General features: G+C 40.7%; 2 long non-coding RNA genes across 4 annotated transcripts in view; one reads left to right on the forward strand and one right to left on the reverse strand.

The window, feature by feature from the left end:
• The window catches only part of LOC134138679 (uncharacterized), a 29,228-nt gene extending 16,998 nt beyond the window's left edge, over positions 1-12,230 (forward strand). Inside the window, exons 5-6 of one of the 3 annotated variants that reach the window (XR_009957967.1) lie at positions 10,238-10,402; positions 11,157-12,230. This is a non-coding gene — a long non-coding RNA (uncharacterized LOC134138679). Of the gene's footprint in view, positions 1-3,229; positions 3,442-4,307; positions 4,387-10,237; positions 10,403-11,156 lie in introns of those variants that run through there. The other 2 variants (XR_009957968.1, XR_009957969.1) reach the window with 2 other exon arrangements.
• An 841-nt stretch (positions 12,231-13,071) lies between these two features.
• On the reverse strand, positions 13,072-17,199 carry LOC134137866 (uncharacterized). Its single transcript, XR_009957757.1, has 3 exons — positions 17,054-17,199; positions 16,439-16,632; positions 13,072-14,300 (listed from the first exon to the last, which is right to left on the reverse strand). It is a non-coding gene; the product is annotated as an uncharacterized LOC134137866 (long non-coding RNA).
• Positions 17,200-18,512: the final 1,313 nt, after the last annotated feature.

Below are 18,512 nucleotides of genomic sequence, written 5' to 3' on the forward strand. Positions count from 1 at the left end.
ACAGTGTTAGGCTGCTCTAGAAGCATTATTGTCCAGAATATGTGTAGTATAACAGGGAAGGAAGAGATCACTTGCTTGTCAAATTTATAGATGTTAACTTGCACAGTGACTAAATAAAGGGCTATCTTGGTAAAATAACAAGTGGTTTATGAAGCCACTTACTACCTGGCCCCCTGGGTTTTAGTAGGCTTGCAGGTTTCATTGTTTAATAGCATAACTGACAGTATTATGAAGGAAGAGTCCTATAATCAACAAGATTTTAATCAGTCCTATTGAGTACAAGCACCCAGGATTCAAAATGAGGCCAAGACCATCTAGAGCCAAGATTCATCTACTGGAGGTCGCTCAAAGACTACTCAGTTAAAACCATCTTATTTCCAATGAACTTTTGTGAGATGAGAGCCAGGGATGCAGCCAGGAACCAGATTAAGTCTGTAATCTTTACCCTCATCCATACCTACAAGCATCCTAGATTGCCAAGCCCAACACATTTGTTAACTGCTTTTTAAATGGACAGCTTAGCAGTAAAAAATTACCTCCTGGACTAACTGCTGTGTTGGAAATTCTGACAGATACACTGTTGTTTACAGAAATAATTACCCTTTTAGTATTACTTTTTAGGTATTCTTCCAGGACCATAGCTGCTACTGAAAATTGTTAGTACAGATCTGTTAATCAAAAATTCTTAATTCACCTCACCTGACTTTAAACATCTACAGTGAATACTTGTTCTGGTCTGAAATCCTCTTATACTTGAGAGTTTAATTGTGTGTATATATATATACATATATGTATATATACACACACACACATAAATATATAATAGGCACTTTTACGCCATGAAACATCTCTGTCTAAACTAGTGATCTGAAATAGGTCACGGGGGTTGTGCTCCAGAGCACCCGTTTTCTCCATTGACTGGAGGGAGGCTGGATAATTTGTTCAGATCCAAGTGTCTGAGGTTTGGATGTGATTCATCGCAGGAAAGTTTTTCCATTTAATGGCTAAATTCCATCTCACTTGGACTCATTCTTTCTCGCTAACAACAATGAAGCTGCATGAGCTTAATTAAAGACAGGTTTTGGTCCATTATCTCAATCTGTTAATGGACTCTGATTTTTTTCCTGTATTTTATGCCAAAAAGCTGGGACATACACAAACATTTCTTACTCTTCTGTTTGCTTTCTGATAAGGGATACAAGAAGCATTTCACTTGTTTATATTTTACCCATTTCCTAGGTTTTATTTTGCAAGTAGCACAAGTATTCATTTTGCTGAGTTCTCAAAACTTCTGGAAAAAGCCATACTGCCACATAGAAAACAAGCAAACAATCCAAAAAGCCAAAATTTTCAACTTGATGCTGCTTGGCTGACTTCAATAGAAACAGGCTGGTTTACACAAGCAGGGGATGTAGCCTGCGCTGTTGTAGGTGAATCATTATGAACGAAAGGTAATGGCAAAATTTGTGCTGACCAGGATTTGGCCTGAAAAGGGCATCTGCTTTCTGTGTCCCTATCAGGAGTACCTGAGGGAAGAGGCAACTTTGATTTCCTGATGACACATACGAAACTCCCTTTTATTTTCAGCTGTGATTTAGACATCCTTATTTTCACACTGTTGTACAACTTGGACAGAAACAGGGAAGACCATCTATTTTCTCACACACTCGCGTACAACAGTCGCTACTTTATATGCAAGAAACCAGGGTCAGTCTGAAAGAAAGAAGAACAAGAGGACAGCAAGAAGCATTAACTAGAAATGAAGAGGACAGTCCTTGGGAGGATAATCAGCTCCTTTTAAGCCTGGTGCCCGTATTAAAATTTCTCCCAACAGCACGTGCATGACTGATACTTACTCAGCTGATAACGCAGACCAGCACTGGCCCTGGCACCAATACAGAGGCAATATTTACAAAAGGATGAACTATTTTCGAACAATGTCTCCAATGTACTGTGCACAAACAAGCTTTTCTTCCACATCAAGCATGCATGTCGTCTTGTTCCAACCATTCTGTCCATGTACAAATGTATTCATTGCAGACAATGCGAGGAAAATGTCATTCTCTATTTATACCCCAGTTTTCCTTTGTCCCCTTTACAGTATCTCAGGGCAGTGATGCAGAGCAGTCTTGCTTTAAACTCATGCTTTCTTCCTCTTCTTTCAAAGCTCTGGCAGTGCAGAGCACCAGAGAGTTAAAAGGCTCTCTATGGCAGATTTTTCTTTCTTTCTTTCTTTCTCTCTCTCTCTCTCCCCCCCCCCCCCCTTTTTTTTTTTTTTTTTTTTTTTTGAGATGCTAAGCTTGGTCTCTCTCCCACTGCCACTTCCCACTAGAGAAGACCTTAGTCCTGCCTCTTGCTCCATCACTCCAAGGACACAATGGTCTTGGCAGCAGAGGATGTGGTGGCAGCAGCGCTTGGAGCTGCTTAAGTGGATGCACCTGGCACGTCGGCATGAATAGGCTGTGTTAAGGCAACTCTCCCACAGCAACGCCTGAGACCGTCCGCTTCATGAACAGCCTTAGTGTGATAGAGGCTGCCTTTTCTGTTGACTTGGACAAGTTCCCCGCTATGGGCAAAGCAGAATAATGGAAGACTTTGAAAGAAGAGCCCTTGCACAGAAAATAATTAATTTAGCAATGGAAGGAACAGGGAGAAAGATTTAATGACACTTGAAAACAAAAAAGAAAACCCCAAATCCTAAGACTAAACTGAAAGCATGGGTGCAGGCTCACACTGTGTTTTCTCTGTGAAACAAATAGTGGGGCCTGAAAGAGTCATTGTTGGAAAGGTTGCCCACCTCTTTTGGATAGAAATTAAGAACGTTATTTTAAGTGACATTTTAGGGAAACACTATTTCTCCTGTCAAATGTCATGAGTGTTTCCTCCAACGTGAAAATTTCCACTGCTCTCAAGTATGACATCCAATTGTGATAAGCCTCAGTTTATTGGTAAACTGATAAACATCATTTTGGTACATTTAAGTACATCTTAAAAAAATCAATTAGTAAAACTCCCTACATCTATATTAAAATCACTTTAAATTTGAAGCTCATCCCTCAACAGAGAACACTTTTAATAGATTTCTGCAACCTTTCCAAATACATGTATGCAAAGAAAATATTCATACATGCCTCTGATGCAACAGTGAAATGAATATAACACATTCTACATGTTCTAAGAAACAGAAAAACTCACTTTTCTAAATAAAGAAAATGTGTCTGTTTTCCAGTGCAAGACTCCTGAGGCCTGTACACTCACTGGAATGGATCTCCCAGCACCTTTACACAGGATTCACATCCAGTTCATTGTCAAGCTTCAAAACACTCACTGATGCTTACAGACTGTGTCAAAAAATCAGTCTTTTTTTTCAGAGAAAAAAATCTCAATTGGGTGGAAGCAATTTTGTTCTCTGAAATAAAAGTGTATTTGAGACCTAATAAATATTACTAAATGCAATCCTTTTCTTTTTAATTTAGCACAATGCATTTTTAGATAAAGCTTATATATAAGACCAAACAAATGAACTCTTACTGTAATTTGTTTCTAATAATGCATTTTTTCATGTGCTTTAGCATATAAAAGATTAGATAGCTTTAAAATGAGAGCAGTCAAACTTTTAGCACAGCATGAGATAAAGATAAGAAGTATTCAGTCACTGAAAACATCTTTCCTTCATCACTATCTTGTCGTCCTTAAAGAATTTAAAAATTGCAATTGAGCAATTCTTAACTACTTGTACAAAAATAGCTTCTATTAGCTGGAAAACATTTTAAAATCTTTCAACTGTAGGGTACAGAAATAAACTGTCATGTGAGGACAAGCCTTATCATTCCCATGTATTGAGCGTTGACAAAAGTTTGTAATTCTGACAGTTTTGACAGATTATTGAAAACCCTAGAAGACTGAAAGGTGTGTATAAGCCTCAAGACTAAATGATCATCTATTATGGATGTAGTAATAGTATGCAGTATACATGATTTCAACAGTTAGCTGGAAGCCATCATTCATTCTCATCTTTTGTTAGTTTTTAGCGAATAACATCAGTTAGCATTAGCATCTCCAGATAAGGGTAGTATTGAAAGTCAGATAATTCAGTTGTCATATAGTTTGTTGTTTTTCAAACATTACTAACATTGCTTCATTGCCATGTTGAAAATAATCAGGTGAACAACTCATTAGCATCCTTTCAGATGTATAATAATGAAAATCCACTGGAAGTGTTCTGGTATGATTCAAGGCTTCGGTGAACAGAGGGAAATACATGCTTTTATCCAGCAAAGTTTTAAAACTATTTTCTCAATTTACAGGAAACTTCGTTATGTCGTGGCCAGAAGACCTATTCTACCAAGATGTATCATTTTATCTAAGGGCAAGTCGTGGAAAATACTACTTAACAAGTTATCTTAATCAGATGCTATAAAATGAATGACTGTAGCTAATGATATTGTAGGCTTTTGTCGTTTTTGTAGCAACTGGTGTTATCGGTTTTTGTAATTTCACATTTCTTAGCAACAAAAAAGTTTGTAACTTCTGTTGTTGGAAGTTATGCTAGGATTATTTTCGCAATCTGCTTCGTTTGTCTGCTCTTGCATCTGACAACCCGCCATAAGCAACTGAGGAACATCTTCTGCACAAGCTACATTAAGCCTTCTGGCAATTATTGCTATCTTGTCAAATCCATTCAAAACCATTTCTCCACTTATTCCAAAAGCCTAAAGCACTTTTTTTAGGCCATATATCTTGCCTTGTGGAAGACAGATTACCACTGTAGCCATGGTCACAATCCAGGTACACATGTATCGATCTATTAAAATTACACAGGCTCAGTGTCAGATTAGATTCACTCTGCCTAATCCTCCTCTCTGTTGTGCCAATAAAATTCTGGATAGTGTGCTAGAGATGAAGACAATATTGAGCTTATTATAAAACTACATGATACAACCATTTTTAGATAGCAGATTTTGAGTATATGAGATCCTAACTAGTTCTTTTAGGTTGACTAGTTCTAGTATGGACACATATTTAAAATTGATCTTTTTACACTTTGGTGATGGTTCATTTTGCAAAGACATTTAGAATTTATTGGGTTTAAAGATACTGTGATGTGAAGGTACTTAGACATAAGCTCTTCTTCTAGGAGACGAAATACACTTTATCTCCAGAAAAACTCTGAAATAACAAGATGGTTTGCGAAACCAGAGATAGATCAGCCTCTCAGAAGTCCTGCTGGGAGAGTGAATTCTTAGTACTTTTCTTAGTAATTGCCAGATTTTTGTTTCGTTCTGGACATATTCTGTAATTTTTAAACTGTAGTGTCAGTTGAGTGTCTGAGGCAGTCTGTATCCTCATTTTAAGAGTTTGCCCCTTCATTGTTACCTGCACAGTAGTTCTTTAACCATATGGGTTTGGAACCATGGGAGAAACCATTTGTTTTCCCAGTCCTACTCCACTGCTCCGTAGCCCTTCTTCTACAATGTCCTCAGCTGCTCAGACTAAATTAAGTGGTTTAAAGTGTTAACATGTAAAGGAGAAGCTGACACCACGTCATGAATTTTTGCAACTGGTAGTTGTGGTGCTCTGTTCTTGAGCTGATGGCCAAACACAGTGTAAAATATGAGGGAAGGGGGCAAAGGAAAGCGCTGAACTCAGAGGCACCTGCTTTCCGTTCTCCCAAACGTAAGGCACAAGCCATGCCCCAAAGCTCATGCTATCCATGGCACTGTCAGTTAATAAATGAATGCATTTTGTTGAAGTGAATGCAAATCCTACAGTTACCTGTTATTTGTATTTCCAGAGTACCAGTTGTCTGAATTATGCACTTTGGTGGCTGCGTTTTGAGCTCATTTATAAATATGTTATAAAAGCTGGGAATGTAGAGAAACAGGACATTTTGGCACTTGGACAGGTGAAGCAGTTGATGCTGTGGATGGGGTGGAAAGCTGTGTAACACACAAATTCAATGGCTGCTGGTACTGAAACACTGAAGTGTGAACATTTGTTACTTATTTCGTAATTCAGCTGCTATTTTATATTCCAAAATTACCAGATTACTTCAGAGAACTGTGATGATTTTGCCAGAAAAAATCTACTCTGAACATCAACAGGTTGCCCCTGCAGAAGGACCCTGCACCACTGAATTCTCCCTTCATAAATTGAAGGTTTTCCTCTGCCATTGTAAGCACTAGAAATATTGTTTGGGATCTGTGGCAAAGGCTGAATCACCTCAATACGGTCCCTAACTTAGTGGCCAGGTCCACCCCAAGGAGGCATGAAGCACCTGTCTGGGTTGACTCTGCACAGGGAAGCTGGTGGCAGCATGCCACAGGCAGCTCAGCAGCAATGCATCTTCTTGAGCTTTTTTCAGCCTTTCACATGTTCATTGACCTAGGCCAAAGATAGGGATTTGGGAGAAGGGGCCAGCCAGATCTCACCCCTGCAGGCTTTTGTGGCTATGGTCATGGGGCTGAACAGAAACATAGTACCTTTCTTCTAATCTGGCAGAGCTTGAGTAGCGTCACTGACCATCTGCCTACTCTTCGAGTGAACGTTCCTACTCTCTTGTGGCAAAAGGTGTTAAGAAGGTGCTGAGCCACTTCCAGATTTTACTTGCACCTGGAAAGCTAATAAAAAAAGTGAATTTTAGTTTTCATTTCCTTTTTAAGTGAAACTTAAAGTCTAAGTCTAGCTTGAACAAATAGCTAGAAGAGAGAATAAAATGCAGGTGCAAATTTTGGCAGATGATTGCTTTCCGAAATCTGGCTGCCATCTTCAATATTATTAACTAATATCTGTTGAATGAAGTAAATGAACCTAACTACTTTCACCATCACTAGAATATCCAAACATCTAAAAGAGAGTTGTTTCATTATGTCGATCACTTTTTTTCTGGAAGTTTTCCTGTAGCAAGTTCCTCCTCTTACAGAGCAGAATGATTTGTTGAATAAATTACTATTTATTTCAATGGCTTCTTGGGAAATCAAGACTCCACTCCATAACTGTGACTGTTCACTGAAATGTAGCTTTTATGTACTCAAGCACTTTATATATAGATTGCGTAGTCTTGATTCATTTCCCTATGCAAAAGCTTGTTTAGGACAACTTTTACTTCAATTCTTGGAAAGTGGCATTAAATTAGATAGCAAAACTATTCCACCCTCTTTATATCAGTAAATTTACATGAAGTTAAGTTAAAGCACATGGTTTTAATTTAGCCTTTAGTAGTTTTATCTGACAGAAAGAAAAACTGTTGAACAGTAACCTTGAATTAGAACCTGACTCCAAATTAGTCAGCCTTTTACTTGTAAAAGCATTTTGTTGAATATAAACATGAACCATCTATTTACATAACATTAGTGGCAGCCAAATGATTTCTTATGATCAATGCTAGAAATCCCGAATGCTCCCTCATTGCTAAAGAATGGTTTATAATCCTTGAGAAGAGTTTCTCCCATAAATAGCTACAAACAGAAAATGCTGATAATTTTCCCATGTATTTAAGATTTCTATAGCATTTCAATAAAAGACCTAGATAATTGCTAGATAATATTTATAAATGAAAAATAAATGAAATCCAGGTCATCTTCTAAGGTGCGTATGAAAACAGGTCTATCACTCTGCTTGCAGTGTTGCCTGTCCTTGTACTGGTACTGCTTTATGCATCGTACTATGGGCTACTCTGTGAAAGTGTAAAGAGAAGCCTGCATCCAGCTTGGCATGCTGGAGCCCCAGTAATGCTAAAATAATGATGACATCTTTTTGGGATGCATCTACCAATAGCAACCTCAGCACCAGCTGAAGGAGCTCACATCCCTGTTGTACATCAAAGTTTATCCATGTCTCCCATTTCCTGGTCCACCCACCTAGGGCAGAGAAGAACAAGGTACGCTGCTTCTTCAGAAGATGAGATCTTCCTAAGCTGATGGACGTCTCCAAGGGGTTTGCTCTCTAGCTCTGGTTTCATTGCTAGACTGATGAAAAACAGACAGGGAAGCAGACCAGTTGGGCCCTGCATATATGCCACTGTTTTGAGACCTCATGCAAGCATCACGTTCTGTGTCTCAAACGTTTTTAGCTTTGTTCTCGCACCCAGGGAAAATAAAAGCTGTTGAGTGCTAGCAAGCATTTGAAGTTCCTGAGTTTCTTTGGCTGTTAGCTTTGTTATTTTTAAGTATAGAGTTCAATGAATGGATATATTAAGTATGATGAAAAACAAATCTGAAAAGGCTGCAAAGAACTTACACGGAATATTCTGTAGCCCACAGAAGCATGTAACAACTTTCAAGAGGCAGAAAAATTACTTTTGAGGCTTGATTCATTTTACTTTATTTTAATGCCTTTAAAGAGAAGGCATTTTTTGTACGCTCTAACTTTTTTAGATTTTTTGTTGGATAAGCAAGAGAACATTGCTTTTTCTTCTGAAATTATAGTTTCAGAAGGTAATTTTTTTATTACTGCAATAAGAGTATATACCATAGCATAGCTCTTTAACCTTACACACACTTATTGGCATGCTCTGCTATAATATGCCATAATCAGTCTCTAAATTAAGGTGGCATTTTTCATGCTTTTAGCAACAGCGTTAAAGTACTCTGCTCTTTGCTGTGTGTTATTATTAGTTCCCCCAGGATCGAATTCCAGCCTCAGGCGCTGGCTGTGTGATGGGGCCTAACTCTGATGGCAGGCTTCAGCCCTTATTTTGTCTGACTGTATCTGCCCTGCTTTATTCACAATAGGAAGCACAAAGACTTAGTTGAACAGATGGGAAGCGAGTAATAATTTTAACTATCCTCAAATTATGCCTTATGACTTATCCCCAACCTAGAATAAAATGTTTTCCATTTGACTTGAAGGATAAGACAAATTTTATGTCAGATTACCAGTCCCAGCACTGTTGTTCCCCATCAGGTTGGAACAGTAAAGCATATGAAGACATCTTAGATAACCAGCAGCTGATCATTTTCCACTAGGCCACACTGGTTTGTGGGTAACATTGTCACTGGGAACGTTATCAAGCCTTTGGGATTAGAAAGCATTTGTGAGGCAGGCTGCAGAGTGCATAGGCAGTGTTTCTTTGGTCTGAAGCTTTGCCAAGCCCCTGGTGCCACACTTGTTCAAGGCAACATGGAGCCATTCTCAACAGTTTAACACAAACACCGTCCCTCATCACCGCTAAAAAAAGGCAAAAATCTCCTCCTCCCATCAGAAGAGAAAGTTGATGAATGCCAGCTGAGGATGTGATCCATCCTTTTTATCGTGACAAATGGCCTGAGACACTCAGCAGTGTCCGTAAAACAGCTTGTGCCTAGAAGGTGGGAACATCAGCTCCCACGATGAATTCCCCACCTACTTTAACAACGCTGGGGCTGACAACGTTGCCATTTCTCAGCCTCTTTTCTTCAATGGTCTTCACTGCGTAGCAGAAAGATATCCTGTAAAGCTCCCTGCAGGACCAGAACCCAGACCAAATGGTTACATATATTCACTATGTTTCTTTATATGCATTCTGTTCATTGAACTTGTATTAAGATAGGAAAGCCATGTCACTTAGCAAATGGAAAAAGCAATTTTTCCATCTCATTTTAGGATGACTTTTTGGTATTGTTTGGAGGTAAAGTCATGTGTCCTTCTGAGGCAGGAGAATATTTCTGATATTTGCCTTTAGAAGTTCCCTGGAAGCGCTCTAGAGTACTTAGTTATAGGCATGGACACCCAGGACAAGGCACAGCATATTGCTGTGTGGTTCACTTCATCATGCAGGTCTCAAATCGCACAACAAGGCTTGCAGATTCCATGCTCTTCTGCTAAAAAAGCTTCTTCTTCAAAGGAAAAGTGTTGAAAGGAAATTTTAACTTAATTAGAACACAGTACTCTTGGAAAAAAAAAAGAATATGACCTTTGCCCGGCCTATCAAGAATGTTTCTGTAAGCAATCTCCTCTATGTTTCAGGATAAAGTAGAGATTATAAAGAAACCCCTTTTTAGTCAGCTAATGATATGCACAAGGAGAGAAAACGTTCTTGTCCGTTGTGCATGACCTGACACTTGTCAAGACAAAAGGATAAAATATATAGGCTATGCTTATGGAAAGATCCTGGAGGAAGGACTAGCTATAATATAGCCAAACTTTAGCTTACTTTGTGTCCAGAATTGAAGTATTCTGCTTACTCTGGTTTCCAATGATGTGATCTCTTGCATCAGTTACAATTTTAACTCGATTTACTTATTTATTTTGTTTGCAGGAGGGAAAAAAAGGCCTTGCCAAGAATCTCTCAATGTCAATCACCAACACCATCAATAACAAGTTGTTTTGGGAAGTAGATCTGCTTTTCTAAAGCAAGGAAGCAAGGCACCTACTTTGCAGTAGCTCGTCAAGACAAAAGAGTGTTTAGCACACAACGGATCAGGTGAGTTGGAGCATTTGCTGCCACGTCTCCTTTCCGTAGCTTCAGAGGGCAAGCAGCCTTCAAGCAGCCTCCCGAGCCAGCTCTCTCCTGAGCACACAACATTGCCGTTGTGCTGACTTTCAGGTGTCTTTTGCTTCCTTCTGGGGACAGAACTTCAAATTGTTTTCCACACGGTGGGCAACATTGACAGCAACTTCTTTACACCCTTATTTTCCCTAGGTACTCCCAGTTGGTATCTATTTACCCTAGATACCCCCAATTCCTTCTGGCATAGTTTAACAGATGTACTGCCTGCCAAACGATTTTTTTTTGTCCTAGATGCCTTCCTGTTGCTAGGTGGAAATTTTTCTGCCTTTCAGATTCAAAGTGACTAATGGGATACATTTTGTAACACATCAGCAAGTACAGTAGTTGTTATTATCATATTCGAATGCCCTTTAAATATTACCAAGTTGCACTTGGAGTGTGGGGTAGTACGTAAATTAGGCATAATAAAGCAAGGAGAGGGAATTCTTTGTTCTTTGATAATCACATTTTAGAAGGTTAACAAGGTTTATTGCATTAGGGAGATGTGGTTAAAAAAGATCTGTGGTTTTTTTAACAGTGTTTTGCAGGAGATGAGTAAACAGCGTAGGTCCAACCAGCAGCAGGTCCAGCCAACAGGACACGTTAAGTGTAGGGACTGACATGGAATTTAGATGCTCTAAATCTCATTCTGCTCTGATACAGATCTTTCATGCTTCCATGTTCACAGGCTGGGAGAACGTTTACTCCCATCCCTTCTGGCTAGCTGTTGAATTTTTACTTCCTGCTGCCGCCTCCTCCAGTTTTGTATTAATAGATAAGATAAAACATCAACCCAGAGGAAAACAAATGCACAGAGAAGAAGCCATGGAGACAAAAAGGAGCAGAAAGACAGAAGAAATAGGAGAAAGCAGCGAACTGAGGACCATAAGGTTTGAAAAGAGGCCTTTACGGGCAAGCTTATAGATATAATGCCATTTGCTTTGCACTGGTGCAGAGTACTTGTGGGTTTTGTGCAGAGCATTCCTCCTGGAGCAGGTCTGTCCTTCAGCAGCTCACTTTCCTCATTTCCATTAACACCTGTGCCTTTGGCAATGAAAAAGTTGTACAGACTTTTGCTTATGGAGCTAAACTACCTGCTGTATGTACAGCTTGGGTTCAGGGAGTAGAGCATACACTGACATGCAGCAACATTTTGATATAACATCAAACGTGCATCAGGGAGGAAAGCGCTAATATCGTTTAAATCAATAAATGTAATTGTCATTTTTGTCCTTTTAGCTTCTGATGAGCTACTAACAAAGGTTTGTGCTATTGATGGCCACTCTTGGCCACTAGATATTTAAACTTCTTATAGATGGGTAGTGATAGTTCTTGAAAGCCAGCAGTTACAATGCTATAGGAGAAACAGCTTAACAAAATAAACTAGCCATTTCCACCTATGCAGGTTAATGGAGTCTAAAATGAATAAGATTTACATTCATCCTGGCTACACTCCAGACTGTGTGAGGAATGGCAGTATTCCCTAAATTACTGCAAAAGATGGAATACGATTTAATGCCCAAGAGTCCATACAAGACCTGTACTGCCATGTCTCACTCATTTTCATACTCTTAAACATCCCATTGACAGACAACGTCAACACACACATGTGAGAAACCTATCAGGAAGATTTGTCTTTAAAGGGGCGTTTAAAAAGCCAGGCAGTTAGATGCATACATTTTTTTGGGTAATAAAGACCTAAGGGTTTTGTTAGTAGCTGTTAAAGAATAAGCTCAGAATAAACTGTTGAAGCCGGTACAGAATAAAGCTCATTTATAATATGATGGAAATTACCTTGCTGGTTCTGTTATACTTTCTTACACAATATTTGTAAGTGATTTAGCAAAGTGCTTTGTGCTCTGGATGAGTGTATGTTTTTATTGTCATCTTTCTTTCAGTGTGTTTAGTTTTCTTTAGTAAAGCATTTTAGCTTTAAGATAACTTCTGAAAATTGGCCATATCATCTGTGAGTTTTGTTTACAGTGTAGGGACTAGATCAGATACCATTTTTAATGATTCCCTAGCTTTCTGATTCTAACAGATTTATTTATTGTAACCAGTGATAATGGAGAGAGAAATGAACTCTGACCCAAGTTTTGATTAAAAATATGTTTCTAGTTGGAAAAAGCTCTAGATTTAAATTGGAGTATAAAAATATACTAAAAATTGCAAAGTGAGAAAAATCTGATTTTAGCATCATGGACTCATTTGGGTTGGAAGGGCCCTCTGGAGGTCAGATGGTCCAACCCCTCTCCCCAGGGTGGGACCAGCTTCTGCATTAGTTCAGGCTGCTCAGGGCCTTGCTCAACCGAGTCTTGAATATCTCCAAAGATGGAGATTCTGTTTTTATGCATTCTCTTATTCAAATAATTTGCAAAGAAACAACTCATCTTTGATGTTTAAAATAAAGACTGCCTGACAACGTAGGAATTTTGTTTTCAATGGCCAAGTTTTGTTTTTCCTTCAAAATTCCTTGACGTATCTGAATAGCAAATAAATCACCATTTAAACTCCTGTAGAAATAAAAGCATAGAAAAAGTCAAATCCCATAATTACTTTTAATAGATAAAAATGAAGTGTGATGACACTCTTAGCTGTGGAAAATACATTTCTAGGTATGAATTTGGATATATGAAAATCTGCTCCAGCCACTTCAGTAAAAAAGGAAAAAAAAAGGACCAAGAAAACCTTTTTAAAATATGCTATACTGAGTACCTTCACAGCTTTTTAATTTTTAACCTTAAGTGTCCTTGACAGAACTGAATGCTTATCAATAAGCTCATACTGACTCAAAATTTTCATCTGGAAGATGAGTACTAGATTGAAGAAAGGTTTCTTTTCCCTCCATTTTTAAAATTTTGCTAAAACCTATTTAAAAAAAAAGTTGTCGGAAATCTAGGTCAGGATTTTGGAGGGTTTTAGAAGACACCAAATAACCTCCAATGCTATTTCAACCAAACGAATGTAGTTTGCATTTTGCCATTTTTTGGTTTGTTTTTATGCAAGATCTACAACTGTTAATATGGACTGTCTTTTTTTTCTTTTCCTTTTTCTTTTTTTTTTTTCTTTTTGGCTAAAACATTAGTTTTGTCATAAGAGGTCAACTGCCCCAGAGTTAAAATGACCCCCCCCCAAAGGCTTTGGCTATCTCTAGTCCCACTTCTGGGCCCAGAGAGCTGCCCAAGTTTGTACACCAGCCCCGCTGCAGATCGCACCCTGGCATTAAATGGGCAGGTGCAAAGCGCTGGTTTGGTACGTGTGCGTGCGCGATTGGGGATTTTCCAAAGGGCCCTGTGAGAGCTGAGCGCCCTCAACACCGACCCGTTAATGAAGTGACATCCAGCCCGCTGCCCTGCGCGGCTGAACGTGCTCCTTGCTCCTTGTGGGCTGCCCCTAAAGAGTCCTGGCAAAACCCCCGTGTGGATGGGGTGCAGCTGCCCATTGCAACGGTAAAGGCTTCACACGCCGGGGGGGCATTTTCAGTAGTCCCTGCCTCTGGCGTGGGGAAGTGATTCTCTGGGACTGAGAAATGTTATGAAAAGCTGTCTTCTGATGAGCTCAGACTTAAATCTTCAAAAAGTAAATGTGCAACGAGAGGTACGGGCGGATGGACAAAGAACGAGTGAATTATTTTTGACAGGATGATCTGGATGCATGTGAATCTTGTGTCATGATCTTAAAACTCTTATTCTCACATTCATCCTTCCTCTTTTCTTCTTGCTCTTGACTGTTGTCTCATCTTTCACGCCACAGAAAATGTAAAGTAAATTATGTAAAGTAGAGTCTATGTTTTCGTCTGTACCAGGCGTCTTGTCCACACATGTTTGGAAAACTAAATAAATACAAAAAGTTTTCCAGTCATCGCATCGCATTTGCATTTGCAGCCCACCCCACACGTGCTTGGCAGAGCTGGGCCCACGTGCCGAGAGCAGCCCCAAGCAGCCGTGCAGCCCGGCCCAGTTCGGCTCCAGGCTCGAGGCCTTGTGCCTGCACAGAGGCACCATCCATAGTCCGGACAAGCAAGATGGAGCCTGTTTTTTCCACCAGCTCTGGAGGCAGCTGAGGTTTGCTCTGGTGAAAGCAAAGCAGGGGAGAGCTTTCAGCTCGTGTGCCTGTTCCGGGGCTGCTGTGTTTGTCCTGGGCTTCATCCTGCGCAGTGCTTTGCCCTGTGACTCCTTGTCCCCACTGACTACATCTCCCACCCAAGCTCTCCAAATCGGCCTTTTCCAGCAGCATTTTGTTCTGCTGGCTGCTGGGAAGCACTTGACAAAGAACTGCTGTTTTAAAGCTGGGAGCTTGGCTTTGCCAGCCACACATAGTAGCAGTGAAGTAGGGACACAGATATTCCTAATACCCAACTGCTAATGTTTGTTTGCCTTTCAGCACTGCCTCGCAGCCCAGGATTTCATGTGAGCTGGTATAATACGTTTGCATCATTAACACCAGCTACTAGTCACCATTCCATTTGGATTTTCTAGTTAGATTTGCTCTGACAGTCTGTGTGGCCCATAAACCTAACCCCAAGAGGAGTATCTTCCCCCAATGAACAGAACGGAATATGAATAATCGGGTTAGTAAGTGTATTTGAGCAGCATCTCCAAACCAACATGCTTATCACCCTGCTGCCTGGGTTCCCTGTTGGGAGACTCCTGCTCTACCAACTCCAGGAGTCCTGGAGTCCTGCTCCAGCTTTCTCTTGCAAGAGGAACAGAAGCCCTCCCAGTTGCTTTTCCAAACTCACAAGGGTATGTGAGTCTTACACAATCTCTAAGAGCGCCTGCTTTTCATTCCTGTGTTTCTGCATGGGCAGTCAGCTCTTCTCTTCCTCATCTCTTCCTCTCTCATGCTCCTCCTTCCTCACTCTGCACTCTATTTAGAAAGCCACCAGTGATGGAGATGATGTGAGTTCCTAGCGAAGCTAAAGAAATTCTGAAAATAACCACTTGATCCCTCTGGAAAAGGGGCGGCTCCGGTTCTCACGGCCCTAAGCACATTTGCTCTGCTTGCCAAGTTGAATGTTTGAGTGGCAAACCCGGCCTGGAAGCCATTCGTTAGCAGCTTGCTGGGTCTTATCTAACAGCCCCCAGCACTGCCCCCCCCTCAGACAGTCCCTGACAAACAGCAATATGGCTTGCAGACCAAGGCTGCTTCTTGTCTGACCGGCTTGAAGTGTGGCCAAAGGGTCTGGCTCTGTTCATATCTGCCTGTTTAGGCATAGTCCGAGGCACTCCTGCAAACTCACTTTTCCACTACATGCGCAGAAAAAACTTCTCTGCTGCTAATTGCTAGGCAGAGCAATCTGTAGGTTGTTGCTCTGGCTATAAACTGCACAGACAGGTAGTTGTCTTCATCCATTTTTTAAGTCACTTTTCCAAGCTTTAAGGAAAAATAGTAAAAGAAATTTAATTGAAGGCAACTGCAACTGCTCCTCATCATGCATCATTGTTGGAGTTGAGCTTCTGACATTGCAGCACAGCTGGAGCATTAGGTGGTGGCGGTAACCTCTTTGGTGGAGGGCCAAATGTTGCACTGGGGCCTCGTTTTGTACAAGGCACTGTGAGACATCACAGAACTGTGTCCAGCTTGCCTTTTCCCTCTCTCCTCTGCTCTATCCCCACCTCCACCACTTGCTTCAGGGTTGCTTTTGCCCCTAATCCGAAGAAAACACAATAAATTTTAGTGTGCTAGTAGCAAGGTGGACTTGTGTTGCAGTGAGAGTTTTGGTGCATGAGCACAAGGCTGCAAGATGGTACCTGTCTCCCTGGAACTTCACCTCCTGCTGTCATACGTGTATGTTCCAAGTAGTTATGGAGCACCTTAAAGTCAGGGAAACTGCTGCCCTTATGGCTTCACCTGGAAAGCCCTCCAATATCTGATTGCTCTGACAACTCAAAAAGGCTCTAATGTTCCCTGAAGACATATCTGCAGCTGTGCTAGCTTAAGTAGATCTTTTTCCTCCTTACTGCATACCTTTGAGTATAGTTATGGACAGCAATCCTATTGCCTCCACCTTTGTTTTGCCAGACTGGATGAGCCAGGGTTTTCCAGGGTCCTCCAGCAAGACAGACTCTCCTGTCCTTATCTTCCTTGTGGTGCTTCTCTGCAGCTCTTTGGCTATAAATGCATCTTTCCCGAACAAGGGCTGCGAAGGGAAGAGAGAAGATCTGAGCCTTGTATGTTGGTATTAATATTTCCTCATCTCAACTGGAAATAGATACAACACAAGGATCAAGAAGGCAGTATGCAACTCTTCTCTGTTGGTTTTTCTTTCTTCTCAGCTTTTTTTCCAACTGATTCATTCTCTGCTAATACCAAAAGCCTCTTCTCTCACCATTTTTCACCTGCACGACTTTCCATCATTAGCTCAAGCATCCTCCCTCTTTTCCAAGAGTTCCTGAGGTGCCCCCTTCATCCTGTGTGGCCTCCAAACCACCTCTGTACCAGCACGCATCACAGCTTTGTGATAGCATGCTTCCCCAGCATGATTCTCACATGGGCTGGTAGCATGCCATTAATGAAAGCATTAAAAGAAAATTGCTCCCAAATCTCCCATTCGAAGAACTCTATCAGGTAACTCTGCCTAACCTGATATTTCTGCCCTCGGTGCTCATCGTCTCCTCTTCTTCAGTCAGTTTCTTACCAACAGCGTAACTCCTCTGCTCATCTATTTTGTCTCTAGCAGCACGAGCTGTTTCACGCTTGACATTAAAGTAGTCTAGATAAAGGAAATCTGGCAGGTATCACCTGTCTGGAAAAATAATTGTTTCATCAAAGAGAACCATCAGGTTAGTCTGGCCTAATGTACCTTTAGTTGCATTTTATCCCATTTTTGATGTGCCTTTGCATTTTTAATTAACCTCCAAGGCATGTTCCAAAGTCTTGCATACCTCTGAGGTCAGATTTGCCACAGTTGGACCACAGTTAGCTGGGTTATTTTTTAACCCTGCACAGTCAAACTCATTGTAATAGATACTCTGCAGTAACATGGTTCTTCACTGACTTGATAGATCTATAGACATGATTGCTAATAAATCTGCCTCTTCACATGCTGGTCTTTCCAGAATTCCTGGGCAGGTATTTCTTGCCTCCCCAACAGAAATGCAGGCTGCTCTTCAAGCTTTGCTTCCCCCGCAGGGGTAGTAATTCCATTTCCATATCCTTGTTCCCATTAACCAGCCTCTTCTTGCCCCTAGGATGTGTCTGATGAGAACACAGGTAAAATACTCCTTTGATTTTAGGCCATGCCTAGATTATCTTTAATCTTATTTGCTGCAGCCTTACTCTCCTTTCCTTACTCTTGTATATCTCAAGAAGCTTTCCCCCTTTTTTGAAATATTTTGCAAGTTCAAACTCAGGTTTATTTCTGACCATTCTCACTTTGTACCTACATTTCTTGACCTCTAGATTGTAGCTTTCTTTGCTGTCAGTTCCTCTTTCTACAGTCTGTGAACTCTCTTGTGTTTTTAACAGCCTTCTCAAAGCTCTTCAAAACCAAGTGGAAAAACAGCTGCCTAGGATACGTGTTACAAGCGCACAAGGTGCAGTCCCCTCACTTTTGACCAGGCTTCCCCTGACCTCAAGCTCTGTCTTCTCCAGCCTAGCTGGCTGTGCTGATGAGCATTATCTCATGTCGTCAGTTTGCCCACTTGCAAACTGAGAGTCTCAGAGGCTTTCCTGTTCTTGTTTATTCCACTATTTGCTTCAAAAAGCACGATCTACTCAGTTCAAAGCTCTTTTGTGTGATTAGACCCAGAGTAACTTAATTGCATATCAAAACAGCATTGCCTTGTACTAGTTCACTGATGAAGATGTTTGTTGGTTGTCACATCCGAGAATATCTGGGCCCTGCCATTACTAGCTTGAGGCATCACAGAATAATGCAATTTCCCCAGATTGCCAAAGCATTAAATGAAGATATGAAAAATTTCCAAAAGAGTTTCTATCTATCTCAGCCAAATACAGGAGCAGCAGCTAAAGGAACAAAAAAAAGTGTATTTCTGATCCTGCGCTCCCTTCCTACTGAGTTTCAAAGGCCATGTGTGAG

The sequence above is a fragment of the Rhea pennata genome, chromosome 3 (genome assembly GCF_028389875.1).
Source record: "Rhea pennata isolate bPtePen1 chromosome 3, bPtePen1.pri, whole genome shotgun sequence".
Taxonomy (NCBI): domain Eukaryota; kingdom Metazoa; phylum Chordata; class Aves; order Rheiformes; family Rheidae; genus Rhea; species Rhea pennata.